Source organism: Anopheles maculipalpis, chromosome 2RL (genome assembly GCF_943734695.1).
Source record: "Anopheles maculipalpis chromosome 2RL, idAnoMacuDA_375_x, whole genome shotgun sequence".
In the NCBI taxonomy this organism is placed as follows: Eukaryota; Metazoa; Arthropoda; class Insecta; order Diptera; family Culicidae; genus Anopheles; species Anopheles maculipalpis.
This window is the reverse complement of record NC_064871.1, coordinates 8,512,404-8,533,060: the sequence shown is the minus strand read 5'-3', so window position 1 is coordinate 8,533,060 and position 20,657 is coordinate 8,512,404. Positions and strand designations below refer to the sequence as shown.

The 20,657-nt window shown below is 42.0% G+C and overlaps 2 protein-coding genes across 2 annotated transcripts in view; both read left to right on the top strand.

Moving 5' to 3' along the window:
• LOC126557500 (uncharacterized) overlaps nucleotides 1–19,716 on the top strand; it is a 71,313-nt gene extending 51,597 nt beyond the window's left edge. The window contains exon 6 of the mRNA XM_050213295.1: nucleotides 19,705–19,716. The gene's annotated coding sequence lies outside the window, so the exon portion shown is untranslated. The remainder of the gene's footprint in view (nucleotides 1–19,704) is intronic.
• Nucleotides 1–20,657, top strand: part of LOC126559409 (iron-sulfur cluster assembly 1 homolog, mitochondrial) — a 347,746-nt gene that overhangs the window by 168,950 nt on the left and 158,139 nt on the right. The gene's annotated exons all lie outside the window — the stretch shown is intronic.

The window sequence follows — 20,657 nt, the reverse complement described above, 5'->3', positions numbered from 1 at the left end:
CTCTCGGGACATCTAGACAATCTGCAGGCTTCACTTTACCATAATTTTGACTTGCTGTCCTTTTTATAAATTACTTTCGAATGTATTTCATGTAAGAAGAGATGCAAAGGCTTTTTAATATCCTGTCTCTGAATTTGTTAAGGCCTTTTTTCATATAAGACAATAGCATACTGTAGCATTCCTACCTGATGGGTTGGGGCGGTTCGGTGGTATAAACGACTGCGACGCTGGTATTCAAACGGCAGGACCGGAGTTCAAATCCCATGCGGATCGTACCCTCGTAGTGAGGACTGACCTTACTACATGGTATTAATAAAATCAAAAGCAATACGGCCAGGCCATTCTCACGAAAAATAAAACCTCCTCAAGTCTTTCGCCAAATGTTTGCTGATTACTAATGAGTGCCTATAGCTATGGCATTGAAAATTTACAAGCCTCATAAGTCCTTATGTGGCAGCCATGGCCTAGCAGGACGATAAGCCAAACAGAATAAGAATAAGAGCAGTCGAGCTGTGACAACTTCTTAAGGGTTGTCGGGCTTCTGAGCTTCACGGCTACCGTTGCTCTTTGAAGAGTTAATGGGGTTAATCCAGGTTTCAATGGTGATCTATAGCCTATCCCGCTGGAATACTAGTCCAGTTAGATGCAGAGGTTATACCTACCGTTACAATATAAGGCCGAAATTTTCGCTAGAATGCTTCCTGATAGTTTCTGTGATGGTTTAAGAGCTGATACGACTGGAGCACATCATGGCTTTTATGTTTATCAAAGTCACCTCTTTTGGCCAGTACCTTTTAAACAATCCTTATCCTTGGCATAAAATTTGTCCTCCTACATTTGTACGTTTGGTACAATCAATTAAGATGGATATTTCCGCTGCCACAAAGAGAAAAAAAAACAACTAAAGACCATCCATGACAATGAAGCAGTGAATCGGTTGGAACCACTGTCATAGTTGACTCGAAATCACCGGATATCGTCCTAACTCAGCTCTACAAAGCACATGTAGCTCTATATTCGAGGAAATTATCCTTTATGTATTGAGGATCCGGTGCTAGAACTAAAATCGTCAGAACTGATGGAACGAAAATCTTGAGAACAATCCGTTGCACAGAATAGAGAAGGTCTCACCGTGCTTCTAGCTATAGGAAAGTTCGATGAATGCCTTTGATAAATCGAGCACGTAATGATTTGGATCGCTGAAGCATGGATTGCTTAGCTCCATTCTTCTTGATCCAAAAAGAATATCTCTATGTAATTCCGTGCAGTATTGAGTATTGAATTGATCACGTTTTAAGGAAAAAACGATGTTGATTGCTTAAAATAGTTTCAAAATTGCCAACCCCCTTTTTACTTCATCTTCTTTTTTTTTGGCTTTAGAACTTGTCTTAATTTAAACGCCAATCCAGATGGTCAGTTCTCGATCCTTACTTAGCGTGAAACGTGAAAACAGGCACCTCTTTATCGTCTCAGTCAACGAGTCTGGTGACAAATTACATGCTTGATGAATTAATTAAAGTCTGAAGCTTATTTCCTGCTTCTTCTTCTTCTTGGTTTAACGACCTCTAAGGTCATGCCGGCCATTGAAATATGGCTTACTAGACTGCCGATACCACGTAGTTGGTTAGTCACTCCTCCCTACGGGGGGACGGCCCGGATGGGATTTGAACCCCAATCCTGCCGTTTGAAGACCGCCGCCGCTGTCGCCTACACCACCAGGCCGCCTCTAAATTTTCTGCTTAATCGTACAGTTGCATTACCAATCAGAAACACGCCAAATGTATAATTGGAAGAGAAATAAAACTTTTTCATCCAAACAAAGCTTTTTTGTTAAGACCACGTAATCAGCGATTATTACAACAACAAAAAACTCATCAACGTACATGACTGTAACCTTATCATTTACTCCCATTTCCCAGGCAGTGACAGTTGTCCATTGCACACGCATGCCCCACACTTCACATCACCTATGATGTGGTGTGATGTGGCCTCCGGGAACAAGTTCTTTCTTATCACTTCCGATCGTAGCCGTTGTTGCTTAGGTGCGTCCATAGTGTGTCCATACAGCAACGGGGGAAACGCTGCTGTATTTGTGCACAGCCCAACAACAATCGCAACAGTAGTGTATCGGTGTTGCCGTGTAACAAGCTCCGATTACAGTGTGTGTTTTTATGTATGTATGCGCACCGTGCTTGTTAAGCTACTTAAACGAAATTAGTACATTTTCACGTATTATTTCACGTACAAATACATGCAAACAGGGGAAGGTTAACAAATGACCGTGCAGCCATAGAAGGGGTTCAAAGGGGTTCAATTTCACTCGTGGTCTGATGATGATGATGATGATGATGGTTATTGTATGCGGTTTGTTTCGCAAAGGATTGATGAGAGAGAGAGAGAGAGAGAGAGAGAGAGAGAAAGAAGGAAAGAAAATGAGAGAAAACTAACGGAGAGCTCAAGGATGAATATGAAATCAATATTTGTTGCAAACAATGTAATACATTTTATACATTTCGATCGCCTAGGAAATGATCATAAAAGAGAGGAGTTTTTTATGCACCCTCCCAACAACCATTTCGATGTGACCAACACATTAAAAAATAATTTACAACCATTAATCTAGTGAAAGTACCTTTACGATTCTAAAAATATCATTAAATTGTTGAGTCACAAATTCCGGCACACACACACACCGGACCGGTGGTGATTATCAGGTGATTCAAGTTTCCCCATTACATTTACGCCCAGATTCGCCCAATGATTCGCTACTTAGGAAAATCTATCCTTCTCGTCTAATATAATAATTGCAACCCCCATGTTTTGGCAAAACTACTAACCTTGCTGTTGATGTATTTAAAAGTCGATGTAAAAATACTCACCGCGATGCGATGGGTTTCATAGGTGCCACGTAAGCTCGTACACGTCGGTAGCTTCAAGAAACCGCACTTGGAGAGCGAGAGCGACCGGACCGCAGACCGCGTGTTGGTTGGTAACCGCACACACTACCGAATGTCCGTTCTAAATGAAGTACGACACAAACACCAACCAACCTGCAGCGACCAGCAACTGCTGCCGTGCCGTGCTAAGAGTGTACGCGAATCAAACGCACGTCACGTCGGTTCAAACAGCGCTGGCACTGTCCTCTGCATCCGTCCGCCATCTTCCGTCCCTTCGCGCTGAACGCGCTCCTTCGCGCTTTGGACGTTCCGCTTCGAGCTCGTGTCCGGGTTGGGTTGGTGTCCACCGTACGGGTAACTATTTCGTGGCGTCCCAAACGTCATCATCGGTAACGAAGCATATGTACGCACGCATACAGTCACTCACGAGTGTGGTGCGGTGGCCATACTTTTTCTTTCGAACCGATGTGCCACCGTTTATGGGAGATGAAAACACTAGCGATCAACCTTCGAATTATCTGCTCATCTCCCAAAAAAGGGTACGTCACGCCAAGAGGAGGCTTTTAGCGGACAGTTTGTGTAAAGACGAGATCACTACCATTGGGGGGACACGTTCATTTGACACGTGTATGCTACTTTGCTGCAAACTACTAATTACACAACCATTTTCCACACTGTAAGCAGCAGATTGTGTGGTGAGAAGTGATAGAAAATGACATGATAGTGTGGTAGCTACGCACTCAGGACGCAGGCCGATCACTGGGTGGAGGGATGTATTGGTGAGCTGGGAAGGCTTTATTTATTACGATTTGAAGGATAGTGTTGTAAGGAAGGTACATAAAGGAGAACAATATACTGTTCTCTGATAATAGGAAGCTAAATGATACTAAATAACTTAAATTTTATATTGTCTTATTATTTGTCTTATTTAATAACTTTAAGCAGTTTGAAAAAGAAAATAGCGATTTTTGATGTTATAAAATATCACAATCATAACTGAGCAAACTCATATCCACACAAGTTGCTTTTTTATAAGACAATTTCAAAATAATGATGACAAAATTCAAAGTTTTAAGCTTGTCCGACTATAAGAACTTAGTGGAAAATCTCTAAGGCATCATCTTGCCACGAAGCAGCCAAATTAAAGCCATGCTAATGATTATAATAGGTTATACAGCGGCTGGCCGGGTGATGGAGGCGACTCTTGGCAGAATCTGGCTTCCAATCCCATACAAAACGTTTTTCTTTGCAAGGACAGACCTCGAAACGGAAGCAAAAATGTTCAAAACTACGTAAAAAAATCTTGGAATTAAACCAAAAACACAACAGAAAGTGTCAAAAACCTTTGGGCTATTCTTTATTGAATCAAACACGCATTTAATTTTACATGAAAATAGTACGAAATAAAACGAAAAAGTGTTTTTAAAATCCCCTCTTAAATCCATGATTTTTGTTGACAGTCATAAATTCAAAGAACGTTAATCATAAGCTCAAGAATTCGTTCGCTCATCGGCTTCATGTGCTGTTGATTTTTTTGTATTACTTTGCAACCGATGCGTCATAATTTATTGTTATCTACTGCCTAGTAATTAGTCATGAAACATTTTTTCTCCCTCTAAGAGTCGTGTTTCTTTTCCTTTTAAAAATTAAACAGTGATTACTTATACTTGCCATTGCCATGGATGGAGGTGGCACATAAATCATCATTCTTGCTTTATTTGAATGATTTTGGAGCATTATTGAAGCATCCCGGTGTGAAACTTCTTAAGCAAATATCAACAAAAAAAGTGTCCGCGATACTGAAGGAAGTGGAATAAACATGTAAAAACATCCAAAGAACAATAGGAAAATGGTAGAAAGGAATTGTATTTGGTTGTAAGACCTTTTTCGGCTGTGTGTAAAAGAAATAGATGCAAAGCGAAACGAAATGAAGTGCTAAACCGGTAGGACATTAATTTTCAAAATATACACTTTCCAGAAGCTGCTTTTTACACGACCGTAACTTCTTTGTCTGATCGTTCTTTCTTTTCCAGCAGAACCAGTGTAACGAGTCGGATAAAGAAATAGGATCTGTTGTTCCTCCTTCTGTTGCACTTCTTATGCTGTTTGTTCTTTTTTTTTTGGTCCACGTTCAACTCAAGACGCACTTCTTCGGGGTATGCTGGGTCCGTAGTGCGAAAACTTTTGCAATTAATCGTAATTGTTAATTGTAATTTCCAATCTGTGAGCCGTTGTTGGTTGGTTGGTGTTGTACGAGTGGTGGAAGATATTTTAAGGAGTGAAATTTGGGAACCATCTTCCCCTCAAGTTCTGGAACTTTATTTTCGCTGAAGGTTAATTTAATCGAGTTTTACGACACGCGCGATGCCTACGGTGAGCCGTAACTTCCGAGTATTGTCGTTCCGCGTGGACAGTTTGTAGATTTGTTCGAGGGCTCCATCTTTTTTCCTAACCATATTGTGCCGTTTGTCGCCACGGGTCGTTTGGCCGTCTGGTTCAATATGTCCTCCCCGACTTACATCTGAAGCTTTCTTAAACCGGTAGCTAATGAAGCTTTTAACGAGCAGCAACCGCCAAACAACGCCGAAAGGCATCTCACTTTTCAACTCAACACCCCACCGTGAAGAAAGAGGGGCAACTTTTGGCTGAGGGTCGTTATCACGTGAAAAATTAATTGAAAAAAACGATTGAAACTTTGTACATTAGCGAGGGTTTGGTTGAAATGGTGGTCGCTGGGACGCGAATCGTAATGATAAGTGTAATGATAGTTAGAATGTATGATAACAATACCGACAATAAACATTTGTTTTGCAGTTATGTAAATATAGAAACCTCATTTTTCTACGTTTTCTAGTTTTCATGAGCGAAATCTATCGAAGAGATAAATAAGAAACGTTTGATACAAAAATTAAGTTACCAGTTGGCTCCGTTCCAACGGCTGTCGCTACTGGCTGTTACATTCGTAAGCAAGGCAAAGTTTATCATCAAATTTGGAGTCATTAAACGAAACAGATTGGGGCTATAGATTGGTTTTATTGAGAGTGTGAACTCCGGTTGAACTACATAAAGGATAATTTATGAGTTATTATGAGTTATGTTAACTAAGTTAACTTGGGTGGAGTGAGAACGCTCTTCGTGGTTCTCCCTAGTTACCAATTCTCAAAAAACGCTTGGAGTATTAAAACCTCCATGTTGTCTACGATTCGACTTATCCTGAAAGCCTTAAACAGTTGGTGGATTTTGCTCTGCGGAACCTCCTAAGCTTAGTGATAGTTAGGACCAACCTATCACTTTGAATTTGCTGACCGTGATGAGGTTTGAGTTTATGGCTCTTTGTCAGCACCTTGTCCAGTATGCATACCGTTGCATACCGTCAGGATACTGTTGGAGTTATGTTCAGAGATTTGGTCACTGTCTGCTACGATTCATCATATCACAAGGAAGCGGAGATCATTTACACTTTGTACTGTTATGCGGACAATTGTTGGTTGCTCGGTTGCCCTTACATTCAATACGTTAACGACCCTCTCTAGACTTTTAAAGGATATGTTGAAAAATACCCGATTTGCCTTCTGCTTGGCTCAACGATCGCTAGATCTTCCTGTTTGATCCTGCTGTGCAAAGATCAGTGTCACTATCGTTTAGGTAAGTGGACCACACCTAAAACACACCAATAGAGATATTAAAACAAGTTAAAAAGTTATACAGTTAATTGTTTTGCTATTTTAAATAACATTTCTAGCAGCGTGCATATATGCCCAATAATCGAGGTAGACGAATAATTAGCTCGTATGGCAATGGTAATGCGAATATTCGTGCCAGAATTTAACGCTATTTGCGCGTTGAAGGCAAAATACAAAACTCAAATGTTTCAGAAGCTTCGTGAGTTTTAAAATAATTGAGCAACTTCTGAAATAATAATCAAAATGCTAATTAATATGACGCGTATTATTAATTATCATACTTCAAAATATCAACACCACCCAAATACATAGAAAACATTCTCGTTTATCACATTCGTTGCGATACATTTCGTTCCAAACCCCACGGCATGTGTGCAGCACCATGCGTCTCCATCGAAACGCCGTGGTCAAATAAAACCTAAACCTCAGCCCTAGTATGACATTTCTTTACAAACGGTCATATCTAATGTGAAGCGAAAGCCATGGCTTCTTTCGTCCACTTTTTGCAGCTCATTCTTACACACCGTGTCCTCAGCAGACCGATTTCCGATAGCAAGACTTGTACCGCATGAAGGGTTTCCTAATCACATGTCGCTGAAGGACTTCACCGTTCCTTCGCCATTGTCTGGTAGCCATTTACACAATACATACAGGATGTATGGTACCATTCTGGTCATATAAAAAAGTCCGGTCAGTATGCTCACAGTGATGGGACGTACGATTTTCGTCCACTGACTATATGGGGCCGGTGTTTGATCGTTTGAGCTCTGGGTGACTTCTTCGGTGTTTTGTTTTTTTTTACTGCTCATTCCCGAGCCATGAGTGTTTTGCTTACCTCGGGCGGATGGGATGTGATTGTAGGTAATGGGCGCAAAATACGTGCCCGGTGAAGAGTGGGACTTAAAATAATAAAAATATATCCACCGATTTATATCCACAAAACCTTTTCCCTAGCTCCCGCTTTTTGTCGCTTAATGCACGAATCCTGTGGCATTGGCACGCTTAATGTAGTGGCTGTGTTACCATCTGCACTCGAGACACCTTTTGTACCTTTCGCAAGAAGCTTAACCTTTTTTTCTGTTTTGAAACACCCTCCCAGGATTGAATCTCGGGGCAGATCCGGCTGATCCGATACGGACCGGATGGTGTGCTTTTCTTGGTGGACGCTGGTCCAAATAAATATATCACATTTATCAAAACATGTGCCGGAGGAAGCGTGTACCGGGTGGTGTTATAGCTACATGTAAAAAATCGATTACATTCATTGCTTTTTTGTCCTCCCGAAAGTGGTCCCAATCCATCCCAAGCATCGGTGTCCTTTTATGCTTGAGGATAAGTGTGTTTGCTCAGCACCGATAACATGCTGGGAGTGGTTTTGATTGTATGCTAGTGATTTATTCTTACATTAGATTTTATTTGTTTTAAGGTCTGCAGGTACATTTCGATTACAAATGTTTCTGTTTCCTGGGTGCTTCGTGGTGAATGTATGGCAGTCTGTGAAGAGCGTTAAAGTACGTCAATTTATATCAGCATCCTTCGGTGGCTAATATAACAGTGCTGGAGGTCAACAGTCCAGGATGTCCAGATCGAGAGAGTACCACTCGAGTGCATGACCATTCGTACTGACAGCTACTAATTCATCGACAAACAACAGTATGCCAAATAAACTCGTACATGTTCAAACGGTTAGTGGACATGTTCGATTGTTGCCGTTGACAGGTACTACATAAAACACACAAGTGCTCCCTCTCGCGAGTCAGTCATCTTATTTCTCCTTCGGCAGATTGAGCAGTACCGCAAAAGGAACAAAAATGCGATGCTGAACTTCCCACCTTATGTTAAAGCTGTGATTAATCGATCGTAATAAAATATCAATCAGTGGTATAAAGGCACCGACTAAGGCAGACTAAGCCGAAAGCCAGCCAGCTAAAATATAGTACCAAAGATAGTGTCTAGGAAGGATCACGATAAACAGCATCAATGCAGGGCTGTGGCGTCTGTATGCGCGAGAACTTCCAATAGTAATTGTGAAGGGAAAGGCAAAATAAAAAAAACCCCAACGAATCGTATTAGAAAGCCAATTCCAAACGGTATCGGTTTGTGGGGCAAACATAAATATTGCCAGCACAAACACAATCCGTTTCGAGAGAGCCATAAATCTTTCCATTTATTTTTTCGGTGCGGTGCGTCGGTGAGTGTGGTGATTTTTTTTTGTTTTGCTAGTTTCGGCTTCCTTGAACTGAGCAGATTTTTATCCGGTTGGGGTTTTTCTCCTTTTGGAATGCTGGTTCTAACGGTATTGTTCTTTGGGTTGATTGAAAATTTAAGCTCCGGTGAATATGTAAGAGCCTGCTCTATGTGAAGTCTTGTTAAAGGAATAAATCGCAGAGTGCTACAAGAAAAAATATTCTTAAGGTTAAGAGAGTAAAAATATAGGTTTATATAGATAAGTTGCCCTATAGAAAGTGAAGTCTTTGTTTACTATTGGAACTTATTCCCAAAACTGCTGTTTTTGTCAACATTGATTTACACTAGCGTAATTGAGCTAACCGTATGATAAAGTCATATCAGGAAGCTCAGGAATCAGGAAGAAAGTAATGGTGAATCAACATCGTGCGCATCGTGCTGTCATATTAGCACAATGAAAAGGAGTTCTCGCTAGGACAACGATGTTGTCAAAGAGCGAGGTTATACAGGGGCGAGTTACATCAAGGAAGCAAAACTGTTAGACGGATAAAATGTAAGCTGAATTAGACAAAACAGTAGTTTACTTCTTGGATTGCTCAGGGCGTATGGCAAGTACGGCGTGATTATATGACCAGATCGCTATTCTGATGCTAGGAAACTCAGTCTAGGGTTGCTGTTCACGAATGCATCCGATCTCTGTTCGAGTTCGATTCCACCTCACCAAGCTAAGGAGCTCGCTGTGCTCCTCTACTCCACTTGCCGAACGAATCGTCTGGTGGAGCATTCGTTCGGTATCCTCATCATATGACCTAATCATCTTATCCTTCTGGTTATGTCTGTCATTACGAAGACAAAGTACCTGATTGCCGGAAGTTCAACCCGTGATAAGACCTGGTTGCAGGGTTTCGGCTATCTTGGGACAATCGTACGCATTGTGCATCCGAATACATACCTTCACCGTCTGCTGACATCCAGAAGACTTCGAGACCGCACGAAATGTGTGGTATATCGCAAACTAATTCACCGGATGGCAGTGTGTTCGAGCATGGAGTGTAGAGGTGAAGGATAAACCACGATTTTTTTTAGCTGTATTGAGCACCAGACAATTAGCAGGTTCTGCAGGCTGGCAGTATATGATGACTAGGGTATTTTATGAGGATACCGGATTCATGCCACACCAAGAAGGTGATCCCCGAGGATGGTGTATTAGGATGAGAATGATTCACCCAAATATCACATAGAAAGATTAAAAAGTTTTTAACACTGAGCTGGTTTTTTTGCTTGCAATTGGCTTGTACATACACTAAAGCTTTGTACTCGGTCAACAAAATAGCTTTAAATATGAAATTTTTTATTTTATGAGTTAAATACTTAATAACAAACTGAGCGAAATTGAAAGGATGCCCGAAAGTCTTACTGTATGTCTAAATTTATTAAGGTTTTCAGGCCTAAATATGATTAAAACGCGTACAATAAAGAAGGTTATAGACGTTAGGGATTAATTCCCAAGAAAATCCATTCTTATCATTGTAAAATTACCTAATACATAAACCAGAATCCCACCCATCCTTGCTCGTTAACAAAAGTACGGTCGATTTTGGCTGCGTAATACAATTATGACACCCGGAAGTACAACAATAATTAATTAATTTGCAACCGCTGACATCCGTCGTCTTTACGGCTTCCTTCCACTAACCGCTCTGAGCTTTTCCCCATTTCCCGGAAGGCCATTAACCTTCCCATACTCGTTCGATCGTTACCCACGTACATGCCATCGATCATTCTCGATGTTACCGATCCGCCCGATTAAGCGAGTTTCAAATTATCCATTCTCGTTGACAAGCTCCTCTCCAGCTCTTGTGAAGCAACCCATCAGAACGGTCAAGTTGTAAAACTCAAATGACTACGACTAATTATTGGACGTGGGCGGGAAGGGAAAAGCTTCCCGTTCCTTCCCACCTGAGCACCCCGGCTCGCCCGGTTTCCGTTGGTCTCTGATCGGCAGAGAAATTCGTCTCAAAGTGTACGACAAGAAAATTCAATAATCGAAATTAATGTCGCAGAACGCAATCGGAGGGGATTTTCTGGCAGATCAATAAAAATCAATAAGTCCCGGTTGTCGAATCTATCTATTTTTTCTCTTTTCTGTGTGTCCTTCCTTCCTTCCTGTCTTGTGGAACGCTTGGATGCTGTTTTTTCTCTGGTGCTAAGCCGTCTGTGCCGGTGGTTTTGTTCTGCAGGATGGGTTTAGGGGCAGGATCGTGGTTTTTTGTGTCCTCTTTCGGTATGTATCTTCCCTTGTTCTTGCTGGAGGATTTGAAGATGGAGACGGGATTAAAGACGACAGTTTGGTTTTTGTCTCTGTTCAAGCTTTGTCCTTTAGACAATGGGGCATAGTGGGAAAAGATGGAGCTACTGTTGGGTATATTTATATTTAAGTAACTGCTTTTTTGGTAAGAACATTGTAATCAATTTGACTATCAACAGTGAAAATAAGCCATTATTTTGTCTGAAATTGTTTATAATGTAAATAAAATGTCCATAAATTTCCGAAAATGCATCAGGATCGATTCTTCATGTCCATAATCGGCCTTTTCCATCCACTGTTTGTACCTTGATTTTCTTGTCAGAAAAGTCCGTTCAACTGTTTCCGGTTGTTTATCTCCCATGCTCCTATTGCATTGGCTTTCCCCGGTTTGGCCTTATCGATTATCGTTACGATGTCACCGTTTCGGTAGTCTTGGTTCGAAAGCAGAAACGCCCTTCCAGAACAAGGCGATGGAGAAAAGCCGACAATGCGAGTAAAATTAATGAATTCTACATTAATCGGAAATCGGAAATCAGCGCAAGCCGAGGGTGCGAATTGGTGCAGAAAATATTTTACCAACGACAGTACGACCAGTACCGTCAATCGATGTGCAACACGTTCCAGTGGCTTCAGTTTCACTTCAGACATTCTGGCAGGACCAGAGATTTGGTTGGGCGCACATGCACAAAAAAACCCACCTCAAAAAAGGGAAGCTTCAGGTTCAAGGGCATCTCCAACCGATGACAACTCCACGGTTACCAAGTAATAGCACGGAGCTCGCTGGGTTGGGAAGCTGTATCGTTGGAAATATCGAGGCAGTGTCGGGTACGGTTCCCCTAATCTGTAAACGTTCGGCAGTATTGTTTCCCGACCACGCTACTGACGCAGACAGTGCGGGTTGAAATAATGGAACTTGAGTTTTTCCTATCCCAAAGACGATTCGCTTGGGCCTAGCTTACGCGTAGCTTGGAGGGGCGAAGAGATCCTTGCCCAGGACGGTAGAACGCCTATAGCAACAAGAACTTGTGGTAAGCGTGGAAAATCCACTACAAACCAAACTTTGAAGATTTCGTCTATCAGCCCAACCTCATCCCGTCTGTCCCGTGCAGAATGTTCACAGTCTGTTCTACGACCAGGTTGCAAAACTAGTACGATACTCTCTGGCAAGAACTCTTCTTCCCCAAGGCGGCCATAAAATCAGACAGCTTCGGAATGGGATGCCGCAAGAAGCAAGCAACTCCCATACTCTCGCTCATCAATATTAGGCGGAAATAGAAGCTTTAATAAGAAAACTTTACCAATGGTAATGTCGCCTACCTACCTACCTGTTCGGGGTATTTGGAGGGGTGAAAATTCGAGCATATCTGCACCTGACACATGTGCCGACACGTCGCATAATTGCACGTACAAAGTGTTTAACCGGAAGAGAAAGAGAGAGAGCGAAACGCACATGCAGCGCAGTTTCCTTCAGTGGAAAATCGTTTAAATGTTTTTGTTCATTAGACTGTGGAATATGACTTCCGAACGAGGGGGGTAAATGTTTTGGGAAAATTCTGAAAGGAACCCAAGATCGGATAGTACACGCAGAGATGTGTGGGACCAGTTTTTATGGTAGTTTTCATTTTAATGAAGCTTTTACTGGCAAGACCTTGGCGGATGTGATGACATGACTAACGACCGCCATAAATGGTGCGAATACAAGTTTTTAATATACTTCATTAAAATGTTTATTAAAATGTTATTGCTTATTTCGAATAGATACGTTGGGTGCAACGATTTTGTGAAGCGTAAAAATATTCTTTATGAATCATATTTTTCAAAGAATTGTAATAAAATTTTAATTATATAAAAGTTTCTTTCGAAAACAAGAATGTTTAGCTTTGGTTCCCATTTTTCGATCAAGCTCTGGAACGACTATCATTGCAGAATAATTCCCTGTAGACAGTAGCTCTATACTATTTTTAGATTGGGCCATTTCGTGTTCTACACATGTTGGAAAAGTTTTCCATGATGCATGACGGTAAGACAAACAACATTTTCCATACTGCTGCGTATGATGATGACGCATGAGATATTCTTATCGAAAAAAGAGACACCCACAGGTTTCTTGGTAAAATTTTTGTACCGCTGTAAGCTTATACAGTATGTATTCAATAGTAGAGAGTTCTTTTTAGGTCAGATAAGTTTTATAAAAAGGTACGCGTACTTTGGTTTAAGTGAAAAAGATGGGGAAGGAATAAGTTCCTGTGAGTAAGACTACAGACTTTGGGGAACTTCAAGAAGATCTTCAAACTATTCTCTTTATTTTAACAGTCGTTGTCATTCACGTTACGGCTAGTGATCCATTTTTAATTGGAACGTGTGTGCTGTGTGCTGCCGGGACGTATTAGCAGGGTGTTCTTATGTGACGTTCGGATGACGAAGACGGCGAACTTCTTGGTAGGCGCATCGGAGGCTATCGTTTTGGAACAGCGGGACCAGCTGTTTTTGCTCGATGGCTCGATCGCTTGGTGTGCACCGTGATTGGGGAGTGGGAAGTTGGAGCGAATAATTAAGACGACCTAGTGGGTCAGTCCAATGATTAAGGCGATCCCAATAAGACGCATTCGTCCTTTTTCTTGTGCGTGGAAAGTTTTTCTACCGTGTCCGCTGTTTTTATTTTTATTTTGAGTATCTATACGCTGAGATATCACAGCTAGCATGACTGTTTTTTGTGATTTTTTTTATTTTTTTTTCGTACTCATAACACACAGAATATCACTTAAAATGTGCGAACGTATTTTTTGCCCAGCTGTGGTCCAACGAATACTCTCTTTTTCTTTTTTTTTCATTTAAATCTCCTTGACACATTCAGTAATTGATACTCCAACAATTGCATATCTCCTTTTCCCGATAATTCCCGATGGATTGTCTTTCAATGTCCATACTGGTGGAATGAGAACATTGGGTCTAATTAGTAAAATTTGTAGACTTCAATGCTGTGTTAAATGATTCGCTCATAGTCTTGTACGTCTTGTATACCTCGACAGCAAGAATCGAGACAATTCAATGTTGGTTCAGCTGAATTGCTATGATACTTCTATGGAACCGCTTCAAACCTTTTCTTCCATTCTATGACGATCGCTGCAGAATCTGGGATTTTGATACGCTAGACATCTGGCATAGTAGAGCACATGCAATATTTATAGACTTAGGAGTGCTCCTTGATGAGAAATTGAGTTTCCTCGACAAGCTACAGCATGTTGTTACTGGTCGTGACCTTAGAAGTCGCTAAGCCCAGAAGAAGATTTTGTATTTTTATTTATTTTAGTATGAAGATCTTCACCATGCGGCAAATCTTGGAGAAGATGGCTGAACAGCAGTACACGTATCATCTCTTCATAAATTTCAATGCCGCATTTGATAGTACAGCCAGGGTAAAACTTTACGAGGCCATGAGCTCATTTGGAATCCCGGCCAAATTGATCAGGCTTGTTAGAATGACCATGACCAACGTCACATGCCAGGTGAAGGTGAATGGAAAACTCTCAGGGTCCTTTGCAACCAACAAAGGCCTGCGTTAGAGAGATGGGTTCGTCTGTCTCCTATTCAACTTGGCGCTAGAGAGGGCCATCCGTAACTCGGAGGTGGAGACTTCGGGAACCATCTTCTATAAGTCAACCCAGATCCTGGCATACGCTGATACGGCTCTCCCAGGTATCAGAGGACTACCAAAGGATCGAGCAGGCGGCAGAAAACCTCGAGTTGCAGATAACGGAGGTTGCAGATTAACGAAGACCAAATTGATGGTGGCACTACACATATCAGCCGCCCTACTAAGAAATCCGGAACTACGTGGGGGTGATGTACGGATAGGTGATCGCAAATTTGAACTCGTCCAAATTTCTTCACCTATCTCGGGTCAAAAGTCAGCACCGAAAACTGCATAGAGAGGGAGTTGCGCGCTAGGATAAAAACAACCAGTCGCGACGGTCAAAGCTGGGACTGCATCGTACCTTTATAGTCCCAGTACTCACATACGCCTCTGAGACATGGGCCCCGTCCAAAACAGACGAAGCACTCTTAGCCGCGTTCGAGAGGAAGATGCTCAGAAGGATCGTTGGCTCCGTATGTGTGGAAGGACAATGGAGGAGCCGCTACAACGACGAGTTGTAAGAACTTTATGACGACCTCTTCGTCGTGCAGCGAATTAGGTTCGCCAGGCTCCGATGGGCTGGCCTTTGTTATACACATGGCACCGGACGAGCCAGCACAGAAAGTCCTTTTAGATCGTCCACACGGACAGAGGAGGCGTGGTAGGCCTAGATTGAAGTTCGAGGATGGCGTGGAATCATCGACCATCAAGGCCGGGATAATGGATTGGGTGACGACGGCGCGGGACCGTGAGCAGTTCTAGATTCTGCTGCGGCAGGCCAAGACCGCAGAGCGGTTGTAGCGCCTGATAAGTTAATAAGTAAGTCAGTATGACGGCTCTACCCCGTATTGTCCTTAAATAAATATTTCTTATGTCTTTTTTTAACGAAAATCTTGAAAATTTAAAAACATCGTTGCTTCAAAAATGCTTGTAATCAAAAAATCTTATTAACACCAAAAGAAACAAGAGATATGATCCCTATTCTCATGAAAACATGAAATTGATATGGAATTACTTATTAAAAAGTTATAAGCTCTCAAAGTTTCTGGTTACACGGGTATTCCATTTGCTTTGAAAACAATTATTGGGAATAATAGTTCTAGAAAAGAGATTTAATCAATTCGAGTAAAATCGAACAAGATTTTCTTAGAAAGATCTCCGTATTTTGCTCACACAAAACAAAATTCAAGTCAATTGGATTCCTAGAGTCGGATGAATAAGCAATTAAAGTTGGTTTTTCTACACGGGTAGTCGGTTGACTGGATTAGGTTTAAGCAGAATATAAAAAAAAACTGAATATAAAACTGAACTGAAAAAAGGAAACTTAAGGAGGAGGGGATTAGGCGAGTTAGAATCACTCCTTGTGACTGCAAATTTAGCTTCTTCTTCTTGACTTTTAAGCTCACGCCGGCAATGTAAGTGGGTTACTAGACTTGCTGATACCACGTAGTTGGATAGTCAGTCCACTCACTACAGAGGAACGGTCGAGATGAGATTTGAATTCCGGTTCTGCCATGTGAAGATCCCGTTTTGCCCTACCACCGGGCCGTCCCAACTTTGGCTTACGTAAAGCGATAGAGTTGGCTTCCTCTGCATAATGTAGACTACGGCATGTACAGATATTGCTGTATTTTGGTGGATTATATGAATTTATGAAACTTATTGTAGGCACGATTCGCCAGAGCAAATGAGCTTCTCGATTTTGTTGCTGGCTCACTGCGTATGTTATATTAAAAACATTCTAAATATGTAATAAGTCTATTCGAATGCAGATAGGCTTTTTCAACAATTTTTCACTTAAAACTGATATTTTTTCTAACCTATTTTTATAATTTGCTGCTGTGTGGATTTTAGGTGCTTATCTCCGATGAGAAACAATGTACATATATCCTAGATTGCCTCATAACAGCCAAGCTCGTTGTGTCAGTTCTACAGCTATTTTTCTTCTCAGATCACTAGTTTTGTTTATTTGTGATGTTTTGACAACCGTTCATAACAACCATTTAACTTTGAAAGCTCCTTAATGACTCTTTTAAATTGTATGGAACCGTCCATTTCGAAAGAGGCACAATGTTGGATTTACCTCAAGTACTTCCTCATTAGCAAGCTTTATTTCTTTCATTTTTTTGTCTCATCATACATACTCATTAAGCAACTACATAAAAATATCCCCCCATCCCGGGAGAGTCAGTGTGTTTTTAATGGGTTCTTCCCTCCACTACAACATGGCCTCCCTGAAGCGTCAAAAGCGATGCAAAGAAAACGGCCAAAGCTTGTCCCATTTTGATGTTCTACTTTTCTACTATCACAATATGTACTCGACAATATGGCAGACGGGTGGTACTGGGGGCGGAGGTGATAGTGAGAAGGAATTGGTTGGAAGTTTTCCACCCGTGGTTGTATTTACCGCTGGTCGAGGGCGTTTAGAGTGGGTAGGTTTCCCTGAGCTTAGAGACCCGTTATTGATCGTTTGGGCCACAGCCTGTCTCAGCGAATAAAGGCCGCCAAGCGATAAGCTTCAAAGCAGGTTTCTAACTCTCTTTCTCTCTGTTTCTGTCTCTTTTTCTACGGGGATCAGTGGGGGGGGGGGGGGGGTGGCTTGGAAAAAAGCACCAAGTTCTTCATGGAAAAGCGAGAATCGAGAGCTGGAAAAGCGTTAGGCAACTTTGTTGGCATTGTTGTTATGTACAAAGGTTCAACATAGTGACGGAAATCCGCCAGAGCGTGTTTTTTTTTTCATTTGACTGTTTTTCCCACTTTGCGGGGACATGGACACAAGGTATTTTTATTTAAGTTGACAACGGGTGTAATTTTCTGTACAATAAGTGGTGTTTTCAGCTGCTCTGACAGCGAAGTCGCTTGCGTTTGAATAATCACTTGATGCGCGAGTGAGGTCTATTAGCCATTTTTAACTCCATGAACCTCCTCCTAAATCAAGCTTTGAAGAGAAAACAAATAAATCGAACTTTTATCATCTTCGTAACGCAACGCAACACAGCTTGCATCAGCTCCATCACATCAAATCATCGAGCGGCACGTTTTGGAACTTTCGAAAGTTTGTAAAGCCATACGTTGGTTTGTCGCTGTTGCCATCGTTTTCAGCCACTCTAATCAATAAACCACACGAAATCGGTTTCTTCCATGCTGTCTCATCGGCTGGAAACCATGCCGGCAGGGCACGATGATCTAAGCTGCTGAAGAGTTTAGTTTAGTCTTTGGCTACGGCTTTCAAACCTGCGTATGATACGATTTTCGGAGAGTCTGGAAAGTTGAATTGAAACACAACCCTTAATTTTACTAACAAAAATCTATCAAACTCTAATCAAACTGAAATTATTGCGAATGAAATAGCAATTTCGGAATAAAACCTTTGTGTGGTAAACTAAAAATGACACGCATGCATTCTGTGCCAAAACAAACCTACCGCAGAAAACGCAGAAATATGACAAAGGAGTGACTCACGGAATGAGAGAAATATGTGAGAGAGTGAGACAATTATTTCTTAGAGGACAGAAATAGGACGCAGGTAAAAGAAAGTATAACCAAACGGCCAAACAAGAAAGAAAAATCCCATTCAAATGGTAAATCAGCCCGAAGCAAATAGGGCGCAAACATGTAAGGAAAAATGTACACCCATGCCGAACGAGCGGTCGGTTCGATCCCGCTTTATTGTAGAATTCAGTTTGCAGTTTTTCGAACGGCATTGATTTGCACATGCTTGCACAGGGGCAAAAAAGGTGGAAAATAAAAATGCATCCCTCGGGCGGTTTGGAAGGCGGTGGTGCTTCTGACAAGCGTATGCGTAATAGGGTTTGTTTTTCTTGGTCCTGTTTGAAAATTTGGAGTTTTGAAGTCATCATCCTCCAATCGATAAAGTTTGTCTAGAGGTACATAATAAACTGGGGTGCCCGGTGGTTAAAACCCAACGTTCAAAACCCATTCGGTCAGTTCTCTTGTAGTTGAAGATTGACTCTATAACTACGTGGTATATCGACAAGACAGCATGACTTGTTGTAGGGTCGTAAAACCAGGAAAGAAGAGAAAAAAGTACATAATACTATTGGCTTGCCTTATATTAGATTTTTTTTATAATATTCTTATCGTTAAAAGGGCGAGTAAATGCAGACGGAAAAATTGAACTTATTTACTATTGTTTATGTAAATCCTAATTATCCAACTACTCTTGAAGCATCAAATCTCCCCAACTGGACCCTGGCCAATGTCAATTTTGCTCCTTTTTTCTTCAAAAACGCCCGTCAAACCATGCCTCCAAATAATGGATAAATGGTTTTTGGGTTCTTTTTCGAGAAAATAAAACAAGCTTGTATTATAATTTGCTCACAAAACTAACATGGGTCTCTTGGCCTCTACACTCCAGTGCGACGTTGTACAAAAATCCAGCTGTAGAAACGCACACACACACACACGCCGTACGAGCGGTGAGCAAACGGGCGCGTCAGGGTCGAATCGAAACGGAAACGGGGCAAGCCCGGGTGTTGGCGCACGCAAACGGAAACGGCCAGGGGGTAGTAGTGTTGCAGGAAAAGACGCAAAGAACGCGGCATAGCAAGCAAGCGAGCGAGCGAACACAACACACACAACAACAACAAAAAAACGAGCGAAACATCGTGGCCCGAGAGCAGCAACGGAGCAGCAGCAGCAGCAGCAGCAGAGCGCTCCTATGTATAGTAAAACCCGAAACAAAACGTCAGCGTCAACGTCAGCAGCAGTCGAAGTGGTTTGCTACGGTCGCTTTTATGGGCACGGTAGCTGAAGGAGGGGGTGGTGGTTTGAAGCCGGCGATGGACGACGAACCAGTACATAAGCGTCGCATACCGGAGTGGATTGGTGCAGGGTTGTAAGGGGTTGAAAGGCACTACGGAAGGAGGGTGGCAGGCGGCGGCGAACTGTACATAAGGCGAGCGCAGATACGACGGTGCTGCCGCCTGTTGTCGTTGTTGTTTTGGGCCGTCGCGTTTGCTGCGGCTTATGTAGTGAGCGATGGTGTCGCTTGGCAAAAACTACGGACGGCAGCAGCAGCAGCAGCAACGGCAGGCTGGCCTAAGCGCGTCATCATTTTGCCACCGTATCGCCGTTTTCAACCATCGAGGCGCGTCCTCACCAAGTCGAAGTCCAAAGAAACGCAGGGTTATTTTTGTTTGCTAGGTACACGGTGCAAAAAATAAAATAAAATATCATTTATTCCCCATTGCCTGATGGTTCGTTTATTTACTTTGAAATGATCTTTTATAGCTTTAAAATCAACTTACACTTACCAAAGCCAAATGTAGAAACTGTTTAATTCCTAATATTATAATACGTAGGAAAATAGCATTGTTTTGAATTCTGCACCACCCAATTCCGGTGCCTAGTTGTGTTGGTTTTGCGTGGTAGAAATAAAATTATCAAAATCTCACGATCGCACTCACGCCGATCGTGTCGAGGGGTTTTTTTTGCAAAGTAGCAACGTTCAAGCAGCGACCGAGCGCTCTACGACGCGTAGGCCAAAACCGGCGGTGATGTATGTGTGTTGACGGCACACGGACGCGCGCACACACACACACACAAACAAGTATAAAAACCAATCCGGTTCTCGTCGTTTTCTTTGCTACCTTCATTCCAAGCTCCATCGCGCATTCGTCATTAATTTTCACGCCACACTCTTGTTACGCGCGCGGGAAACTGCCGGGTTAAGGAAAATCGTGTACAAAGGTACACGCGGTCACACAATATGATCGTTGAAAAGGAAAAGCGTTTTTTTTAATGCTACAGATTTAACGTAGACAAAGCCAAGAGACGGTTGATGGGTGGTGTCTTTCTCTTCTTCTTTTCTTAACGTCCTAGTGAGGTTACACCGGCCATCGAATGGCTTAAAAAATACTAAGAAGTTTCTGATACTAACCACGTATTTGGATAGTAAAATCCTCAAAACAACGGGAGAACGGACC